Below are 18,312 nucleotides of genomic sequence, written 5' to 3' on the forward strand. Positions count from 1 at the left end.
CCTGGCCTTGGGCACTGCCAGGGATGGGGCAGCCACAGCTCCTCGGGGCGGCCTGCGCCAGGGCCTCACGGCCCTCATAGTGAAGAATTTCTTCCTTATATCTAAGCTAAACCTACAGTCTTTCAGTTTAAAGCCATCAACCCTTGTCCTATCACTGCACCCCCTGACACGGAGCCCCTCCCCAGCTGTCCTGCAGCCCCCTTTAGGCCCTGTCAGGCCACTGTGAGGTCTCCCTGGGGCCTTCCCTTCTCCAGGCCAAACACCCCCAGCTCCCTCAGCCTGTCCCCACAGCAGAGGTGCTGCAGCCCTCTGAGAGTCCTTGTGGCCTCCTCTGGACCCACTTGAATGCAGGGCTCCAGGTGGGGTCTCACAAGAGCAGAGCAGAGGGGGACAATCCCCTCCCTCGCCCTGCTGGCCACTCTTCTTTTGATGCAGCCCAGGGTACATGTGGCTTCCTGGGCTGCAAGCACACGTTGCCAGCTCATGGTCAGCTTCTCATCCACCTGTACCCTGGGTCCTTCTCCTCAGGGCTGCTCTCAGTCCATTCTCTGCCCAGCCTGTGCTTGGGACTGCCCCGGCCCAGCAGCAGGACCTTGCACTTGGCCTTGTTGAAGCTCATGAGGTTTGCACAGGCCCACCCCTCAGGCCTGCCTAGGTCCCTCTGGATGGCATCCATTCCCTCCAGCATGTCAACCGCACCACACAGCTTGGTGGCATTGGCAAATGTGCTGAGGGTGCACTCAATTTCACTGTCCACATCACCAACAAAGTTGTTAAACAGTACCAGCCCCAATACTAACCCCTGAGAAATGGAAAAGGAGGGGAAAGGTGCATATGTCCTTCCATGGTTGTGCATGAAGGTTTCTTGGAAGCAGAGGAAACAGCTGAAGACATCCAAAGTCATCTCTTGAATCCAGCCCTTGTGATACCAGTGCTGAGCAGAGCTGTGATTCAGAGCATTTCATTTGAACTCGAATACCTTACAAATGTGAACTAGACTTCACAGCAGCTTCTCAGGTGTATCCTGACATTTTTTCCTTCTTTTCTTCTTTGCCTAGCGTACAAAATCACTGGATTATCAACACACAACACCTCAAGACACCCTCCTAAATCCATAGTAGATGAGTGTCCTGAATTTCAAGATCTTGCAGCTGTCCCTGTTGATCCTGCTTAGTCTAAGGTAAAAAGCTCCATGAAGCTCCTCTGTTTCCATTTTATACATTGACTTGAACTTTGAGACTGCTGGGACATAAGCTGAAGATATGTCTTTTTTCTTGGCAGTGGGCATGTATAGACAAGAGTAGCCGCTCGCACACCGCTGATCTCAGTTTTGCTTCTATGGTTGTGAGAATGGGAATCTGGCCCATTCTCCATCCTTTCTGAGGGAATGTCATCCATGCTCTGGTCACTACATTATCCTGCCAAGACTATGCCATCTTTCTTTACAAATAAAGGCTGCGATATTCCATACTCTTACCTGCCATGCAATCTGGGTCTTTTTCCTCCTTCCAAGAACAGTAACTTCTACCTGAAACATTCAATTTGCATGCAGAAGTCTGATCACACAAATACAGGTTTGTCTTTGTTACTTTGCTATTTGCTTTACAAATGACACAAGCAATGTTGCTTTTGTAGTTGCATAGGTTTTTGAACCCCAAAGTGGCAGTGCACTAATGTGTCATTTCTATAATTAAGAAATACAGAGTGATTCAGTAGCAAAGAGAAAAGAAGACAGAAAGAAAGAGAAGCCCCCTGCAACATAATTGGTCACTGCTATGAATCTGTACTCAGGGGACAGATAGCACGACCAGAGGTAATAGCTTACACACGTATTCTTGAGCTGTGCAATAGATGGAAAAGTGTCCCAGATGGATTGGGCAGGGGCTTAGTTCCGGGATTATGATGAGACAGTGGGTAATTATTGAGTGGCATTGCCTCAGCGCTGATTATATCTGCAAGCTTGTTCCTTTCCTTCAGAGGAAAGCATTGATAAAGATAAACCATGCTGCTCTATGTCCTTCATGTAGCACAAAACAACACATTTCAATCTAACAGGATCAGGTCTCCACTTTGATCACAATCTGTTACCTAGATGTCTTTGCAAATTAATCAGCCCTGCTTGTTTAGCTCCAGTCAGTTTGTACTGCTAAATTAATAAATGTACTAGGAGCAACAGAATACATAATTAAATTCTACAGTTTAATCTCCACATAACAATTTTGACCTTAGTCTGGGGCCTCTGTTATAGCCAGCAACACATTGAATAGACACAGACCTTGCAATGCAGCTTACACTAACAATCTACCTTGAACGATTACTCAGGGGCATCACAATCAAGAGCTACTAAAATCAGAGAAAGCAGGATGCACAATTAAGAAAACAAAATTGTAGCCAAAGCTTCTGGCTATATAAAATAAAAGGGAGCTAATGCAGCATAGGCATATGTCTACCTCAAAAAATATAGGAAGATACTCTGCCTTGGTTCAGTTAACCAGGAAAAGTCAGTCTGTACTTCCAGCATTTGTGTCAAATGCAAAGCAAAGCAGCTTGAATTTCTGCGATTTCCAGAAGAGCAGAGGACAGCTAATGTTCTTCCCAAGAACACTTGCAAACTTTTGAGAAGAACAGACCATGCCACGAAGAGGATTTCTGCAGCAGCCTTGTCGAAAGCAACATCACTGAATTATTAATGCTGTTTGGAGTATTTATATACAGCAGACACCCTTCTCCCACATTACATGCAACTTACGTTAAAATCTGTCATCTTGCCCACTAGTAGATACATGCCTTCCCATGTGGAAACTCAGTGCTTTCTGGCAGGAGCTGTCAAGGGCTTTGTTCTACATATCTACACATCCGCATCAGCTGCAGATTACCCAGAAAAGATCAAAGACGCCTAATGTAAAGGGAAGAGAGAGGTAACTGTTGAAGACAAACAGACAAAACTCCCAGCTTGTTGGGTAAATGCTCTTTTAGGTCTTGGCTTTACATTGCCATGTTCTGTTGTCAGTGTTGTTTACTTGCAGCGGCATGGGTTTAACTCCAGGCTCTTCAGGGCACGAGTGGTATTTTCTGCCTTTGCCAAGTCTCCACACAGCTCCATGGACTCCAGCTAGAGACTCCCAACACCGGTTTAGTAAACCAGCCCCAGATGTTTTCTTCCAGAACACAGGAAACACCTTGATGGTCACTAAACAAGAAACAGAGCCGGTAAGGCACACTTTCAAAGTTTACTTAGCTTGACGCATCTCCCAGGACACTTGATTAGCACTAAGAGCTTGCTGTAGGCAGTCTCTGAAGCTTCTTCTACAGAGGAACGTACAATGGGAGCATATATAAAGTTACTGCGTGTCCTGAAAACCCTGATCTCGATTCCCACTCAATGGACATCACAACAGCTAGATTTTCCTATATCCACACCAAAACCTAGCTGATTACTTTGAATGAGATTAATTACCATTGAGTCCCTTCTTTCCAGGGACTTTCCTTGCATCTTTCTGAGGTTTCTTAGCTAAATAATCAAATAAGTCACAGACTATGCTGCAATGTGTTGATCATGTCAGGTATTTCCTTGTTGACTTTTTGTTTTGAGCAGTAACATGCTGCATAATTACTAGGAGGTATGCACACACAATAGCGAGACACACTGGATTAAGCTCCATCATGGACCCCCAGTACCCGTGCTTAACTTGCCTGCCTTGAGGAAAAAGATCTAGAGTCCCCCAGACAAAGAGGGGTTCCTGACTGCCAGACGTTCAACACACTGGGCTCTAACACAAAGACACTGGTGAAGAATTAGAAAATCTCATAGCCTGATTCAAAATCAGCCTAATTCATCTGAACCAGTCGGTTTTCACCGTTCATTTTGGGTACAGCAGACTGCAGACACCAATGATGTGATCCTACCGCAGTTGGGCCAGATCCTCAGTCACTATATAATGGATTACTAGAAAATGCTCCTGTTATACAGAGCTGTGATGCAAATAATAAACTAAAACATTTGCTTTAAAAGTCAACACATTTGAAGAAATAAAAGCAGAACACCAATGAAAATATCTGTCAATAATTGTATTTGTGTATTTCCTTTAAAATACTTGGATTTAAAACCAGCTAGCTGCCTTAATGCTCTGTGATTGGACATAGTATCAGAAGCTTAAAAAACAGTTTGGCAGCCAATGTTTAGTGGACCACATGAGTGGTAAAACATACTGACTGAGCTTGCTCTCTAATACCTTGACTGTGGTAGCTGGCACTAGAAACCTCTAAAGAATGGAAGGTAAATAGCAATATTATTCACATATCTGTAAACGAATTCAATGTGATTGATCCAAGTGTGAGGAACACTCAAAGAATTCAAAATAATTTCACCTTGGTGGTCAAACTCTCAAACTATATGGAATAATGGCATGGGATGGCGTAGAATTATAGCTGGCAGTGCATGTTCCTCTTAACCTTGCAAATTCTTCCCCCTCACCTCTGCTGGCAAGATGTAGAGTCTCTGCGCATTCACAGTAAAAAGCCTCTGGCCAAAGACCATGCATACATTTTTTCACAGTTTATGGCACAAGCTCATTTACTATTTACCTCTTTGTGCTTCTCCAGTACTCACCAAGGATTTGATGTAACTCACTCAAATGGTGAAATGGGTGAACTAGAAACTTGCTGAGTCAGGTACATTTATTTCTGGAAGAAGAAGTTCCCAGCCCATTACAGGATCACATCAGTCTTGATCTGATGGAAACACAAGAGATGTAGTAGCACGTGTAGAGGGCAGACTCAAAATTAATCATCTACAGAAGCACAGGAAGCACAATGCATGAGAGATTGGCAACACACCAAGCTGAAAGGTAACTGAGAACCAGGGTAAACCACTACCATTAGGCTTACCATAAAGCTTGTCTTTGTCTGGGTGGGACAGAGGGAACAATCCTCCAGCCCTGCAGATCTTGAGAGGTGTTTTGGATGGATGGATCCATCACACAGACTAACTTCCACACATCTCAAACCTCCCCCCCTGCAGTCAGTGTCTCTCCTATATCCATCGAGGCTGTATATTGGTATGATAAGTGAGGCACAGAGTGGTACCATATCACACTAACACGCTTACAGCCCTTACTACAGAGAAGTATAGACAAGCACTATATCCAAGACTCAGGTCTCTTGGCAGATGCTTCTATCATTATCAAACCCAGTACTTAATATACTTATGTCATTTTTAATGTGTGCTCGCTGTAAAGCAACACAAACTATGCTCCTCTTTACACTTCATATATATATGCAATATCTATTTTATTTATTAAAACAACATTATACATTATAGGAGAGCAACCATATATATTTTGTTTTAAACATCTATTAAAATGACATTCTTATAACTAATTTATTAATTATTTATTTTATTAGTGATGTATGTTAGATGTTATTGCTACTGACTGGTAACAAGACAATCATTTAAATTTTCACATTTATTAAGAAGGAAGAAATGCAAAAAAGGCAGCAGCACAAAAATTTACATTCATAAAGAACAATAAATGGACAGACTTTTTGCACTGAAACGACAATATAGGCAATCAGCCTGGTTCACCATTTATATCAATTATAAATTTAAAGATTGACTGGAATATGGAAATCTCTGGTGGCCAAGGGTATTAAAAATATTATGCAGAACTGTCATGCACTGCTTTTAAAAAATAAACTCCAAACCTGTGCGTAATGTTGGAGCAGATAAGCATTTGCAGTCAGGTTGTTGATCCAAAGAGTGTAATTAAAGAAGGTGAGGTCTAAACTTGTCAAAGTCATTTTGCCCTACTTTCCTATTTATAGGTTTCAAAATGGAAAAAGCCTTCAAAAGGATTTGCATCCTAGCTTCCCTCTGTAAAATCCTTCTGCAAGAGATTTGAGAATTAGCTGCTGTGCCTGCAGTATATTAAAATCTTTGACAGCCATCCACTTGGGGAATCCCTAGGAAAAAAAAAAAAAAAGAAAGGAAACAACTAAAAAATAACCACCTCACTTTGCTTCAAAAGGTTCACAGTATCACTTGAAAGCGGAGAATAAATCACGGTCCTTCCTAGTTGTCCCTAAGGCTCGCCCACGCTGCGGGGTCCTGCGGGGGGAAGAGGTGCAGGACGTGCCCACCCCGCGCTCCGTCCAGCTGCTCACCTGCTGCCCAAGGTGTTCCCTGCCCTTCGGCCACCGGTCACAGCAGGGAGGAGAGAGGAGAGGCACTTCTTTCTCTCTCGGCATGGTTTAGTTAAATGAGGGGTAAGAGTAGTTGCCTTTTCACTCTCCGGAGTGCAGCCAATGAACCTGAGCAGGCACCAGGGAAATGCTGTGGGAAAGGTAAAGGGGAGCAGCTCTAAACACCTCTCGTAGAAACTTGCTTGAAAAGACAAATCAAGACAGATACCTGTTTTTTTTTTTTTTTTTTACTTCTAAAGAAACACATTTGGGGGGTGGGCTGGTGGTGGTGTTTTCTCTACTTTTTCCTGCACTGGTAATTTTTAACCTTCTTTAAATTCAGTAGGAATATGTTGATAGAAGTATTTTACATGAAGAAGGAAACAAGCTTTAATCTTAAAAGCTGAAACACTCTACATTTTTGTTGTTACAGACTTTTAACAAAACCCAGAAGAAATAATATTGGAAAGACAAACAAATAAAGAACAACTGCAATTCTGATGGAAAAAAAAAGGATAAAAAAGAAAGATACAGTGTTAGTGCAAATTGTTCAACTGCTACATACTCAGCTACAAACAAATCTTTTGCACAGACATTTTATACCTGAAATTTTCCACCTACCACAAAAAATAAAGGATTTTCTTTGAGAAGTTCTCCAATATACCAGACCTGTGCTTCTTAAAATTGACAGTTGAGCCCTGCTTTGCCCGGCAACAGTGTGGTTTAATGCCTCCTCTGGCTTAAAGTACATTCTTATATCCCATAGGCAAATGAGGAAACCTTTGGTGGGTAGACGGGTATGTGCTGTCAGGGACACTACATTATCTGACAATATACCATTCCACTTCCACTTATCTTAACTTTCTTGTGCTAAGCCATGAAAAGGCATGGAGTTATCTAAGTCCAACATCATAGCTGTGCAAGCAGATAAGATAAAACGGACAGCTGAAGTGATGAAAAGGAAAATATTTTGGGAAAGTCAAAAAAATGCTAACTCATTTTCTAAACCATTGTGATTATTTGCAAAAGAAAGTTAGTGAATGGTTTTGTTTCTCACTTATTCATTCACTCAAATTTTCAGGCCATCATTAAGAAGTTTAAATATTTCTCATCACAAGGATTAAAGGTGAGCTGATATGGGCATGTATCAAAAAAGAAATTGCTTCTACCTTGGCACTTTACAATCCTGAGGGATGAGCAATGGATGAGGAAATGTGTTTTTTATGCCCACACTGATCTTGCTGAAAGAAACAATGTGGAAAGTGTCATTTAGATAATTAAAAATGAGAACTAGCAAAAACAGAGTCCAAAGACAATCAAAACTTGCCCAGGAGCAAGAAGATAGGCTGGACGCCTCCCTTCTTTTATGCTGTTTCTGATTCCATGGACCAGATTTTTAGCTGTGTAACATAATGCAAGTCCACCCACAGTCAACAGTAAGCTGGTTTCCAGCAGCTGAACGTTTAGTCCACAAGCGTTGTGGCATTTTAAACCCTTCCTTTTAATTCTCCCACTTTTCCACTGCTACCACCCTTCCAAGAGAGTATCCATCCCACAAAGCCTTATCTACAAAGGCCTCTCCAGAAGATACAACCCTGCAGCTTCTTGAATACCCTGGGAAGAAAGTCTGATTTATTTCCTTGCTACTGTCAAATAGTCTTGGTTGTTTTTCTCTTCTTTAAATCATAGCCTAAATTATCTGAGAGAGAAAACCGATGTTTTAGAAAAGGAAAACCCACTCCTTACTACATGTTGATGTCTCTAATGGAGATAACCTCACACCCAATCTCTCCATTTTCAGTTTTAAGTGAACCTTCAGATGACATCCTTATGTGCTGCTTCTGCATTGCTCCCACCAACTCCTTACCTGTTTTGCACAGATGCAGAGTCACTGACTTTACAGGGATGTCACATCCCTGAAATCTGGCCACTCAACACAGTATTTTTTACCCCAAACATCAGAGCTATCTTCCCTCATGAGCCTAAGGCTCTGCAAGACGATATAGTGACATACCAGTGGTAATTGTTCTGACAAGGACCCTCTGAGCAGTGTCATTGGAGGTGACAGTCCCTGGCAGTCTCCAGCTTAGCAGCAAGGTCACTGGGGAAAGGCAGTTTCCACTAATGCTGTCGGGAAGTGGCCATGCACGGTGCAAACATAGCCAAATCTTTCTGTCTGTGAGCAGTTCCAGAGTGACCACCATCCTAGGGGGCAAGAAGTTGCAAGAATAAAGACAGGTAAAGCAAAACACCTAAAAATGCCTATGCTTTTCCTCTTCAAATGAAAAAAACGAACAACAAACAAAACAAAAACACCACACACACGAAAAACAACCAAAACACACAAATAAACCCCCCAAAAATCAAAAATAAATACATGGAGGAAGAAGAAAGGGTTTGCTTCATTTTTAGAAAATAGCCATACTAAAGAAATGGCAAACCCATCGAGCTGGAAGATCTCTGTCAAAGCAAGTGTGGCTTATACAGAGACCTCCCTCTATTTCTAAGGTCTGCCTTTGTCCCCCAGGAGCAGAGTTTTCCACTCCAGACCATCACAGTGAACAGCTGGGGAAGGTCTCCCAGCATCCCAGCGTACTCTCGGGTATCTGAACACAGCTCCCTTGCTCTGAGGAATGCACCTTGCTCCTCCTATTGCAACAGCCCCTATGGGCACCAGTGCCAGAGACATCCCTTTGGAAAGAGGATGCCCTGCAAACTGATATGCAAATAAAAGCCATCAGCGAGGAGATGCAGCAGCCACAGGGCCAGGCTCATTGTGCTCGCAGTAAGTTCAGCACACTGCTGACCCAGCCTTCCCCGGAGGTGCCACTCGCCCAACAGGTGATGTTTGACTCACTGGTCGCGAGGTGACAATGTGCCAGAAATAGGAAATTCATATCATTTGTATTCCTTTTCCTCTGCTATTCTACGGGTTGAAAGGGCCACCATTTTAAATTTAATTTACAGGGTATACCGTCTATCTGTTGGAAACACGAGGAAGCAGACCTTGTCCTAGTATTTATCAGACACATGCCGCCCATCTGCTTGAGCTGGGTCGAGGAGGATTTGCTGTTAATCCTTCAGACCCATCTGCAGGGGGTTCAAAATGCTGACCAGAAAGCTAGACAAGATGAGGTTTATTTAATTAAAAAAACTGCTCCGGAGGTTACTGGAAATCACTCTGAAGAAGAAATAGCTTTTGATCATGTCACTTCTAGGGAAGGCGGGAGGGGAAGGGGGGGTGGGGGAGGCGGGCAGAGTTTTGCATCAAAATAAGACTGCGACCATCGGTAAATAAGTAAAACGAGAGATCTGCACCAAACAAACTTGTTCCCGCGAGGGAACATTTCTATCTACCTGTTACATCAAATACAGCAAATGCTAAGCCCCCGCTCCAGCTTGGATGTTTCACCACCACACTGAGGGGCTTGGCCTTTAATCTGGGCCAAGTAAGAAAGGCAGAAATTGGGTTACTCGTGCACGCACACACACACAAGCACACGCACTAATCTGCAGGTTTGTTTGCATGGATCTGGAAATGAGGCAGACACAACCCAGAAAACAACTCCAAAACTGCAGCAGGTTAGCACTTTAAAACTTGGCATTAGTGTTTGCCTGCTCTTTGGAAGGCACACAAAATTCTGGGGAAGACGGCTAACCCGAGCTTTATTACCTGAACGTTTAATTTCAGCTTTTCATATTCATGGCTACCGCCATGCAAGATCCATTTATGTGGAAGTGAGAAACAATAAAATCCCAGCTACGTTTGCCGTGCTGAAAATGGACATCTGTTAATAGCAATATTATTTCTAATGAAACATTATGTACACAACTGGTTTAATGTGGGGCTGCCATTTGGGAGAAGTGGCTTTTCATGGGAATAATCCATGTACTTCCAGCTCCTGATTGTTATTTTATGGCAATATAATGCATGACAACTTTCAGAGTAACTCATAACAGACAATTTGCCCCTACCTCTCCCAGGGCTCTTTGAAAAACTGTGCCTTTTCCTAATCAGATTTCGGTACTGGGGGTTACACAATCATTTTCTTTTCCTTTTCTATTTTTTTTTTAACATAAATATCCTTAGAGAAAGCAAAAGGAGAGACAGAAAGAAGGCCAGGGAGAACAGCCAGCAGATAGTGATATTCCTGACAACAGGCTGTGAAAGGGAGGGTCTGGCATTGCGGGTCCTGTACCCAGCACACCAGTGAAATACAGCTCCACCTAGAGACAGGGGGCACCCATCCTGCAGAAATCATGGATTTTGGAAACCACGGCCAGGAACAATGGGGAGATCTTATTCTCCTGCAGAGTGGCAAGTAAAGATTCACGCTGCTTGGGATCAGATAGCAAGCCTCCTGCTTTGTGGCTGACGATAACCTCTCAGCAAAGTAACTTTATCTGCAGCAAATTATTCCTTAGCTTCCCATTGCAGGATTTGCTTCACCTTATTCTGAAGCAAGTGGTGCTGCCTCCTATCTGATAGAGAGTTAGGGGGATGTCTGCTTTGATTTATTAGAGAAGTTCCCATGGAAAGTGCTCCGGCAAAGTAAGAAAATCTCATCCAGAGATTGCAAAGAGAGAAATTCACTGCATTTCTTTCATGATGACCAGGTTAACCAACTATGCAGAGATTTGAACACACAGATAGAAGGTCTCTGATGTTTAGCAGGCCAGTAAAATACATGTTCTCTCTTCTGGACGTACAGCTTCAAGTGATCTGTGGGTCTTTTGTTCCCCTGAGCCTCCCAATCCACATCTTATCACTTTTTACTGAGCAAACTGGGCATTTCCCCTAGTTGTTTATTCTCAGTGATGTAAATGTGACATTGACCCTTCCTAACTGTCCATTTCATGTATTCACAGCCCAAGGCTGTGTGAACGGATCTGACACCCAGCCCTGCCTGTCCTCGCTGCACCAAGGGAAGACATCGCTGCTGCTTTAATTCATCTCACCATTTTTGATGGCAGTTACGTCACCCATCACAGCACTGGCAGAAAGGAACATGCACCCCTGCTTGCCAGGACAAAACCAGGCAAGCTTTGTATTTAAGGTACTGCTGAACTTTTATTTCTAAGATGCTGGACCGAGAGTCAAAGCCGCTCAGGCTGACAACATGTTTCCTTCTGCCATCTCCATCACAGGGAGTGTGTGTGTGTGCAAGCAACTCAAGCCACAGCAGAGCTCACCAGATCCCCTTTAGGGCACTTCAAACCTCTGTGAGACCCAAACATCACAAGGCAAAAAACATCACAAGGCAAAAAACCACTTTTCTTAATGAAAGTATTAGAAAGATAGCAAAGTCCAATTTCTCAGTATAGATACTTCAACTGCACACAGATCCTGTATTTACACATGCAGAGTGGAATTTGCACATGCAATTAAGTTGATTGACATTTTCTCACTGTGTAGATACCTTCATCAGCAAACATTTGTGCAAGCAATCAAGTGAGCTATATACTTAAATACCCACCCTGGCATGCAAGAGGAAATGGTGAGGAAACAGCAAGGACACAACTTAGATGAATTCATCTGAGCACTTGTCAACAAATGTAATGAACAGGAAATCAGAGAAGCAAATGACAAAAGCCATGGGTTCTGGGAAAAGAGCCTAAGAGATGGTGTTAAAAGTGTCTCAGGAACAAGCAAAGATCACCTGATATGTCATTTTTGTCATAATTAGTTGGCAAAGAAAATAGTGAAGTCAAAGTCACAGTGGTGCATCGCAGCACTCCTGTTAACAGAGCAAGGCTATCGATCCCATCACTCATTTATTTAGGAGACAGAATTTTAAACAGGAATGAGGACGTAGTTACCATCAAACCAGCTGTCAGCTGGGTGTCACCCTAGGCAATTAGCATGCTCCTAATGGGCTACAAATTTTAAGCCCAAATTCTGTCCTCAGATGCTTGCATTCAGCTCACACTGACTTTGCAAAGTACATGGTTTAGAGCACAGAAACAAGAGAAGATCTGCAGGTTGATACTGCAGAGGCTTTAGACAAACAGTCTTGGCTGGGAGGAAAAGGAGCAGGAGAGGAGATCTACCATGGATGCTGCTAACAGAGCAGAAAGCATGAAAAACCCTCCTTGCCAGACTAAGTAAGGCTGCAAATGTGCTGTCTTCTGCCCAAGACAGCACTGGAGATGGACTGTAAGTACATTTGTAAGCACTACAGGTAGTTAGCTATTAATATTTCTGGGGCTGATCCTTGGCAGGTGTAAGCCATCCAAATTCCACTGATTTCCTGGTTTCATACCAGCTGTGGCTCCATCCTTGTGTTATTATTAAAAACAGTAAGTCTCCTCTTTGGTCCAAATTTAGTTCTATCTATGCCACTGTGGCTGGATTAGCTCCACTGAAACGAACGGAGAAAAGTCTAAGCTCACATGTTGGAAACGAACGTGGCTGCAACATTTGTTCAAGTAGAAAAGAAACACCTTCATACACTTGTGTGCAAACGTATTTCTTGCATATTAAACTGACTGAACATTTTCCCTTAGAAAGAAGGGAAAAAAAACTACTTTCCCTTCAGGAAGTGACATTTTGTGCAAAACAAGATTTCCCACACAGGGAAGAAATGTTTCCCAGAAACGTTCCAAAGAGAAAACCGATGGTTCTTGTTTTGTTCTACATCTGCTTGAGCCAGCACACTGCGCTCTGGGAGACTTGCGATTCCTCCAAGCAACTCAGCTGCTGGAAGAAATAAGGGCACATTATGGTAGAAACAGTTCAGGCAGTGGTGGGTTTGTCTGGGATCACAGGAAGCAAAGCTACAGCTCCCGTGAGCATGGGGCTGTTCAGGCAGACGTGAATGATGACCTGATTCAAGCAAAACTCTTTCATTTTAGCTCAAAATGTCAACATGAAATGCTCTGACATTTGCAAATCAATTCTTTTTAAGGAACTATGTGTTCCAATTTGAGATGAAAACAAATATGAAAATACCAGAATTTCCCATGGGACAGAAATCCGGTTTTTCAACGAACAGTAAGAGATCTCTATTGAGAGGTCACTTCTTTATTACAAAGCCATTGCTTTCTACGTCTGTGCCTGAACTAAAATAAAAGATGGTCAGGGACAAAACGCTATTCTCAAACATAGATGGCCAACTGTGTTCCACCATGCACACAGCTGGCTCCTCTGTCACACTGGTCATGGAAGCACACAGTTGAGTACTCCAGAACAGAGGCAGGGAGTGAGATAATATTAGAACTGAAGAAGAAAGAAGTGACTTTTCAAAGTCCATCCCATACACACACTCAAAGCAGGGCTAACTTCAAGTTTTGGATCAGGTACCTCAAGGACTTATCCATCCAGTGTTGTACATCTGCAAGGATGGAGCTCCCACAACCTTCGCGATCCCCTGTTCCAGCATACCCTCATGTGGAGAAGTTTTTCTTAATACCTAACTGGAATTTTCTATGACACAATTTGTGACTGTTTCCTCTTGTCCTTTACCTCCAAGAATAATCTGGCTCTGTCTTCTGTATAATGATTAATTCATTGAAGCCAGCTTGTAGATCTCCCTTCAGCTTTCCCGCCCTCTGGCTGGACAAACCCAGCACTCCCAGTCTCTCTGTGCGCATCATGTGCTGCAGGCTCCTGGTCACCTTGATGGCCTCAGCTGGACTCACTCCAGTTGGTGTCCTTCTGGTACTGGAGAGCCTGAAGCCGTCCACAGAATTACATATTTAATCAGTGAGTGGGATGGATGACAAGGAGTTTGGTGCTCGAACTCGATCCTCGCACCTCCTTCACTTAGCAGCACAGTCTGCCTAATGGCTTTAATGGCATTTTCTAACTCTTAGCAGTGACAACACTCCTGGCACACCTCAACTCTCCAGGCTTCAAAACGAACCAGGGCAATTTGTACCAGGTTTGGATGACGCTGGCTCACTTTGGCTGACTCCTGGGCACTTCTGTTACCGTTTCCATTCAGTCAGATGAAACCATGATTGCAAATCACTTCCCGGCCTATTTCAAGAGGCAAAACATGCGATAACACAACAAATGTTCCTGGGGAGAACAACCCACTTATGGAATTTATAGACAGGTGATAGCATGTAGAGCTGTGGATTGTGTTTGTGAAGGGGGCAAATACCAGTGTATGTGCAGAACAAAATGGAAAAGTTAACATTCAGGAAGAGCAGCATGTAATTCTCTGCACCAAAGCACATGCTAGCCATGCTACAAAGCTGTCTGCAAGGAAAACGCTAAATGTATTTTCAAGCAGCTTTTCACTGGTGAGGGCTGGAAAGGAAAGAGAGAGGCCAGCCCTCTACAAACCTTCACCCAGTGCTCTGTGGAGAAACAGTGACATCAGGAAAACCAACCACAAACCACCAGAAAGTGCCCCACACATGCTGTGTGAATAAATGCCACTCCTTAGGACTGCCTTCTCTTGAGACCTTGATCATGAATCTGGGCACTAACTGCTTTTCCCCACCCCACAAACCTTCCCTTATAAAAGACACCCTGTGCTGGGATACCTGCTTTGTTGGTTGCAATTAACAGTGTGATTCCACGGGATGCTCCATCTTTCTTGCCAGAGGATGAGCTTGTTTTCTGTGCCTTGTTACCAGGGGGTTGCATCTGGCCAAGGCAGGGCTTTGCTTCCCAGACTCCTGATACCTGTGCAATTTAAATTTGTGCAATTTAGCTGTGGAGGAGACCCCCAAATCCTCAGAACATGAAGCTCATTCATCCTGTAGTCTCATCTTCTCTTCTGTTCCAAAATATTTAGCCTTTACATTTCAGCCACACAACCAGGACACCAATGATTAAACCCAAATTTCTCCATTGTCACAGTTATACATCTCCTGTCTCTAACCTCTTTAAATAGAGTTGATTAATATTCAGACTTTGCGATCCCTTGATTAAACCAGACACCCAAAAGGAAGGCACTAGTAGAGACCAGTTGCCAAACTGGAAACTCCAGGTCAAAAACAAAGAAAGAGGAAAGAAAAACAACAACAAAAAACCCACCACCAACCAGCTCTTTCATCTGCTTCCTATGAAGTCTCAGCTGTGCCTGTGTCACTGTGCAGAAGGCAATAAGAGACGATGGCGACAGATGGGGAGCTGAGGACACAATTCACCCAGCCTTCAAGAAAGCTTACGGTCCCGTACTATACATTAATCCACAAGGTCAGTAATGGGGAGGGGGGGAGACACTAACTGTGTAAGCAGATAAAGCATTAAGATGGAGGTAGCAGACAAAGCAGGCACGTCTGTACTGTTTAGCGTGGATGGGGGAATCTGGAGGAATGTCACAGGGGGCATTTCAGCTGCAGGGCCCTTTGCCAAAGGCACGGCCAAAGGGGAAGAAAAGAGCAGAAGGAAATAAATGGTGCAGGAGACACTCATCCAAGTGACAGTCAGTGCTGAACAGGGAGTAAATTAATCCTGGATGACACTGACAGACTAGGATTAAGTAGCTCACCCATGTCATTAGGTTGCATGCACGTATAGATGAGCTAACAAAGATAGGGACAATGCTTACCCCAAATAATTGAGGACACAACAACAACAAAAAAAAAGGGTCAGGAGAAGGCTACAAAACTAGTACATCAGGAAGCTTCCAGAGAAGGTTTTCAAGTTAGCCCTTTCCTCAGTCACTCCCTTGCTAAAATATCTATTCCCATTCTGATCACCTCTCCTCTCACCTACTTGACTTCCCTTTTTCTAGCTTCTCTCCTTCTCCTCCAGCCTGTCCAAATGCCAGTTCCTTTGATTTACCACACGTTGTCCTGCTCCCCAATCACTGCACTACCTGCAAGCCTTCTGCACAATCTTGTAAGGCTCCATTTCTTTCATAAAAACTATCACTGTGGTGCTTCTGATGAGAGGCAACTTGCCAAGAAATCTTAACTCAATCACTAGCCATCATGAGTCCAGAGCAGATATAACCAATGCCCATCACTTTCTAAATGGTTAAAGCTTTTAGGATACTCTCACCGAGCTGAGGCTGCTAAACAGTGGGCTCTGGTTGTCTCTTGCCTGCCCCACCGACTTCACGTATGACTGGATGCATCACCTTGGTTCTGCAGTTTAGTTCCTCCTGCCCTTTGCCAAACTCCAATTTACTTCCCCCGAAATCTGCCCAGGTAGTTCCTCTTGCGTTGAAGCTGTGAAGCACATAGAGCACAGCCTCCAGGTATGGCTTCAGGGCTGGTTTAAAACAATCTGTGAGCGCATTGCTGTCAATAAAGGACAGGGCTGCATTTTTCCTCCTTGCCCTTCATATTGGTTGATATGCTCAGAAATCAATTATCCACAGGGTTGAGCTACAATTCATTGCAGAGCTGCGAGGACTCTGGAGGAGTGGGCACAAGGGAAGAGGCAGACACGCACATTTGGGGATGGAAGCAGCAAGTGGCTTCAGACTCACCTCTGAGCTCTCCTGTAGTACTGGGAATAAGAGAGCAGGACCCTGCATAGTGCTGCTCCATCCATAGACTCGAGGGACATTGTACTTTGAGCTTCTTACAGCGCTTGCCTGGTCAGGGTCCTCAGCGCTCTCTCCCAGCAAACATTCACTCCTGTACACTGGAATAATGAAAACTAAAGATTGGTAATGTTCACATCAGTGTGAAAGTGGTTTAAATGCCGTGTTTGGTAAATTAAAAAAGGATCAATCTCACTCAGAGCTAGCAATGAGATAAGACTTAACTACACATATCACCCAAGTGGGAAAGAGAAAAGTGCTGTTTACCCTCTAAGACCCCTGCTAAAGGCATCTCTGCCCAGACCAGGAACATTCACCAAAGATGTGTAGATACCCTTTTGTTTCAGTTTTCCTTCCTCAAGACTGTTGCAATTAGCATTTCTTAATGCAGCTCAGCTGAAACTGCCACTAATGCAATCCGAAGTTGCTAAACTGCAATGTCATTGTGCACCATAACGAATGTTTGCTTAAAGATCAATAGGTGAGGCCAGTGTTAATTGTTAAATTAAACATAAACATTGTCAAAACACATCTATCATTATTCTTCCACCTGATGACATGAACCTGGAGATGCCTTGGTGACCTTATATTCGGGCTCTGTGACCTTCAGGTGCTTTGCATCAGATTATCTTCACCTTCCGCAAACTTTGTGTTTTAACTGATCGTTTTAGAATACAAAAGATTGCAAAACTTGTGCAGGCTCAGGAGGGTTTTCTCTGAAAAACAGTCTCTGAGGGGGGTGAAAACCTCTATAGGGTACTTAGGAACATCTGTAGCGTACAGGGAAATTTGGAGTTAAATATGTCTCAATCTAGCTGCAGCCTTTTGTGGTAACATCCATTTCTACCCTGCTTAGATTAGCTGCTGGACTTACCAGCAGAATACAGTATTTCAGGTGTCAATTTTCAGATGCTTTGCCAACTGGTGGGCTTCAGTTCCTGCTAACCAGTCGCAGGAAGAGTTACAGATCTGAGGATGGGCACTAAGCATGACGCAGGAAGCTGGTACCGATGAACATTAAAAATATTGGGTTAGAGTCCAGCACAAGCACTACTGCTCTCAGTGACCAAGTGTGTAGTTACACTGGATTTAGCAGTGAACAAGATCTCATTCCTGCCCCTCTCCACCTGCCCCTGTGCTGCTGTAGCCAGGTAATCAGAGTTTGCCAAAGGTGCAGAGAGCCTAACATAACAATTGTACCATGCATTATCTTCTATATGTCTTAGGACGTTAACATCACTGTTGAATTTGAAGGGCCATCCTAAGTCACCATGTCTGGTTCTTTACATCACGGAGAGTAAAACTGCACAGATTTCATCCATTTATCAAACAACACCTTAAAACCATTGAGTTTTTTGTCCCTGTTACACTGGTGGGGTCTGTTGCAGAGCCCCTTCCTCTGACAGTAAAAAGCTTCCTTCTAACTTCCAGCCTTGATTTATTCAGAGCCAGTTCCTGCCTATTTGTTCTTGTGCCAGCATTTCAGCTTATATAGCTCTTATCCCTCCCTAGTGTTTACCCCCCTGATGCATTTCTGGAGAGCAGGCCTATCTCTCCTCAGCCTTCATGTTATTAGGCTGAACAAGCCCTGCTCTTTCAGCCTTCTTTCATAAAATAGGTTCTCCATTTCCCTCGTCACCCCAGTAACCCTGCCATTCTTAAACATGGGTAACCACAA

The 18,312-nt window shown here is 43.6% G+C and overlaps 1 long non-coding RNA gene across 3 annotated transcripts; it reads right to left on the minus strand.

The window, feature by feature from the left end:
• Positions 1–5,417: 5,417 nt before the first annotated feature.
• On the minus strand, positions 5,418–16,978 carry LOC308196024. 3 transcript variants are annotated; one of them, XR_013952031.1, is made up of 6 exons: positions 16,902–16,978; positions 16,578–16,735; positions 14,677–14,818; positions 8,195–8,385; positions 6,163–6,331; positions 5,418–5,961 (listed from the first exon to the last, which is right to left on the minus strand). It is a non-coding gene; the product is annotated as an uncharacterized lncRNA (long non-coding RNA). The 3 variants fall into 3 exon arrangements; XR_013952032.1 differs by having other exon boundaries at positions 5,418–6,331; XR_013952033.1 differs by lacking the exons at positions 5,418–5,961; positions 6,163–6,331; positions 8,195–8,385 and adding an exon at positions 11,809–14,161.
• Between the last annotated feature and the right edge of the window lie 1,334 nt (positions 16,979–18,312).

This window comes from Anser brachyrhynchus (assembly GCF_964034855.1).
Source record: "Anser brachyrhynchus genome assembly, chromosome: 5".
In the NCBI taxonomy this organism is placed as follows: domain Eukaryota; kingdom Metazoa; phylum Chordata; class Aves; order Anseriformes; family Anatidae; genus Anser; species Anser brachyrhynchus.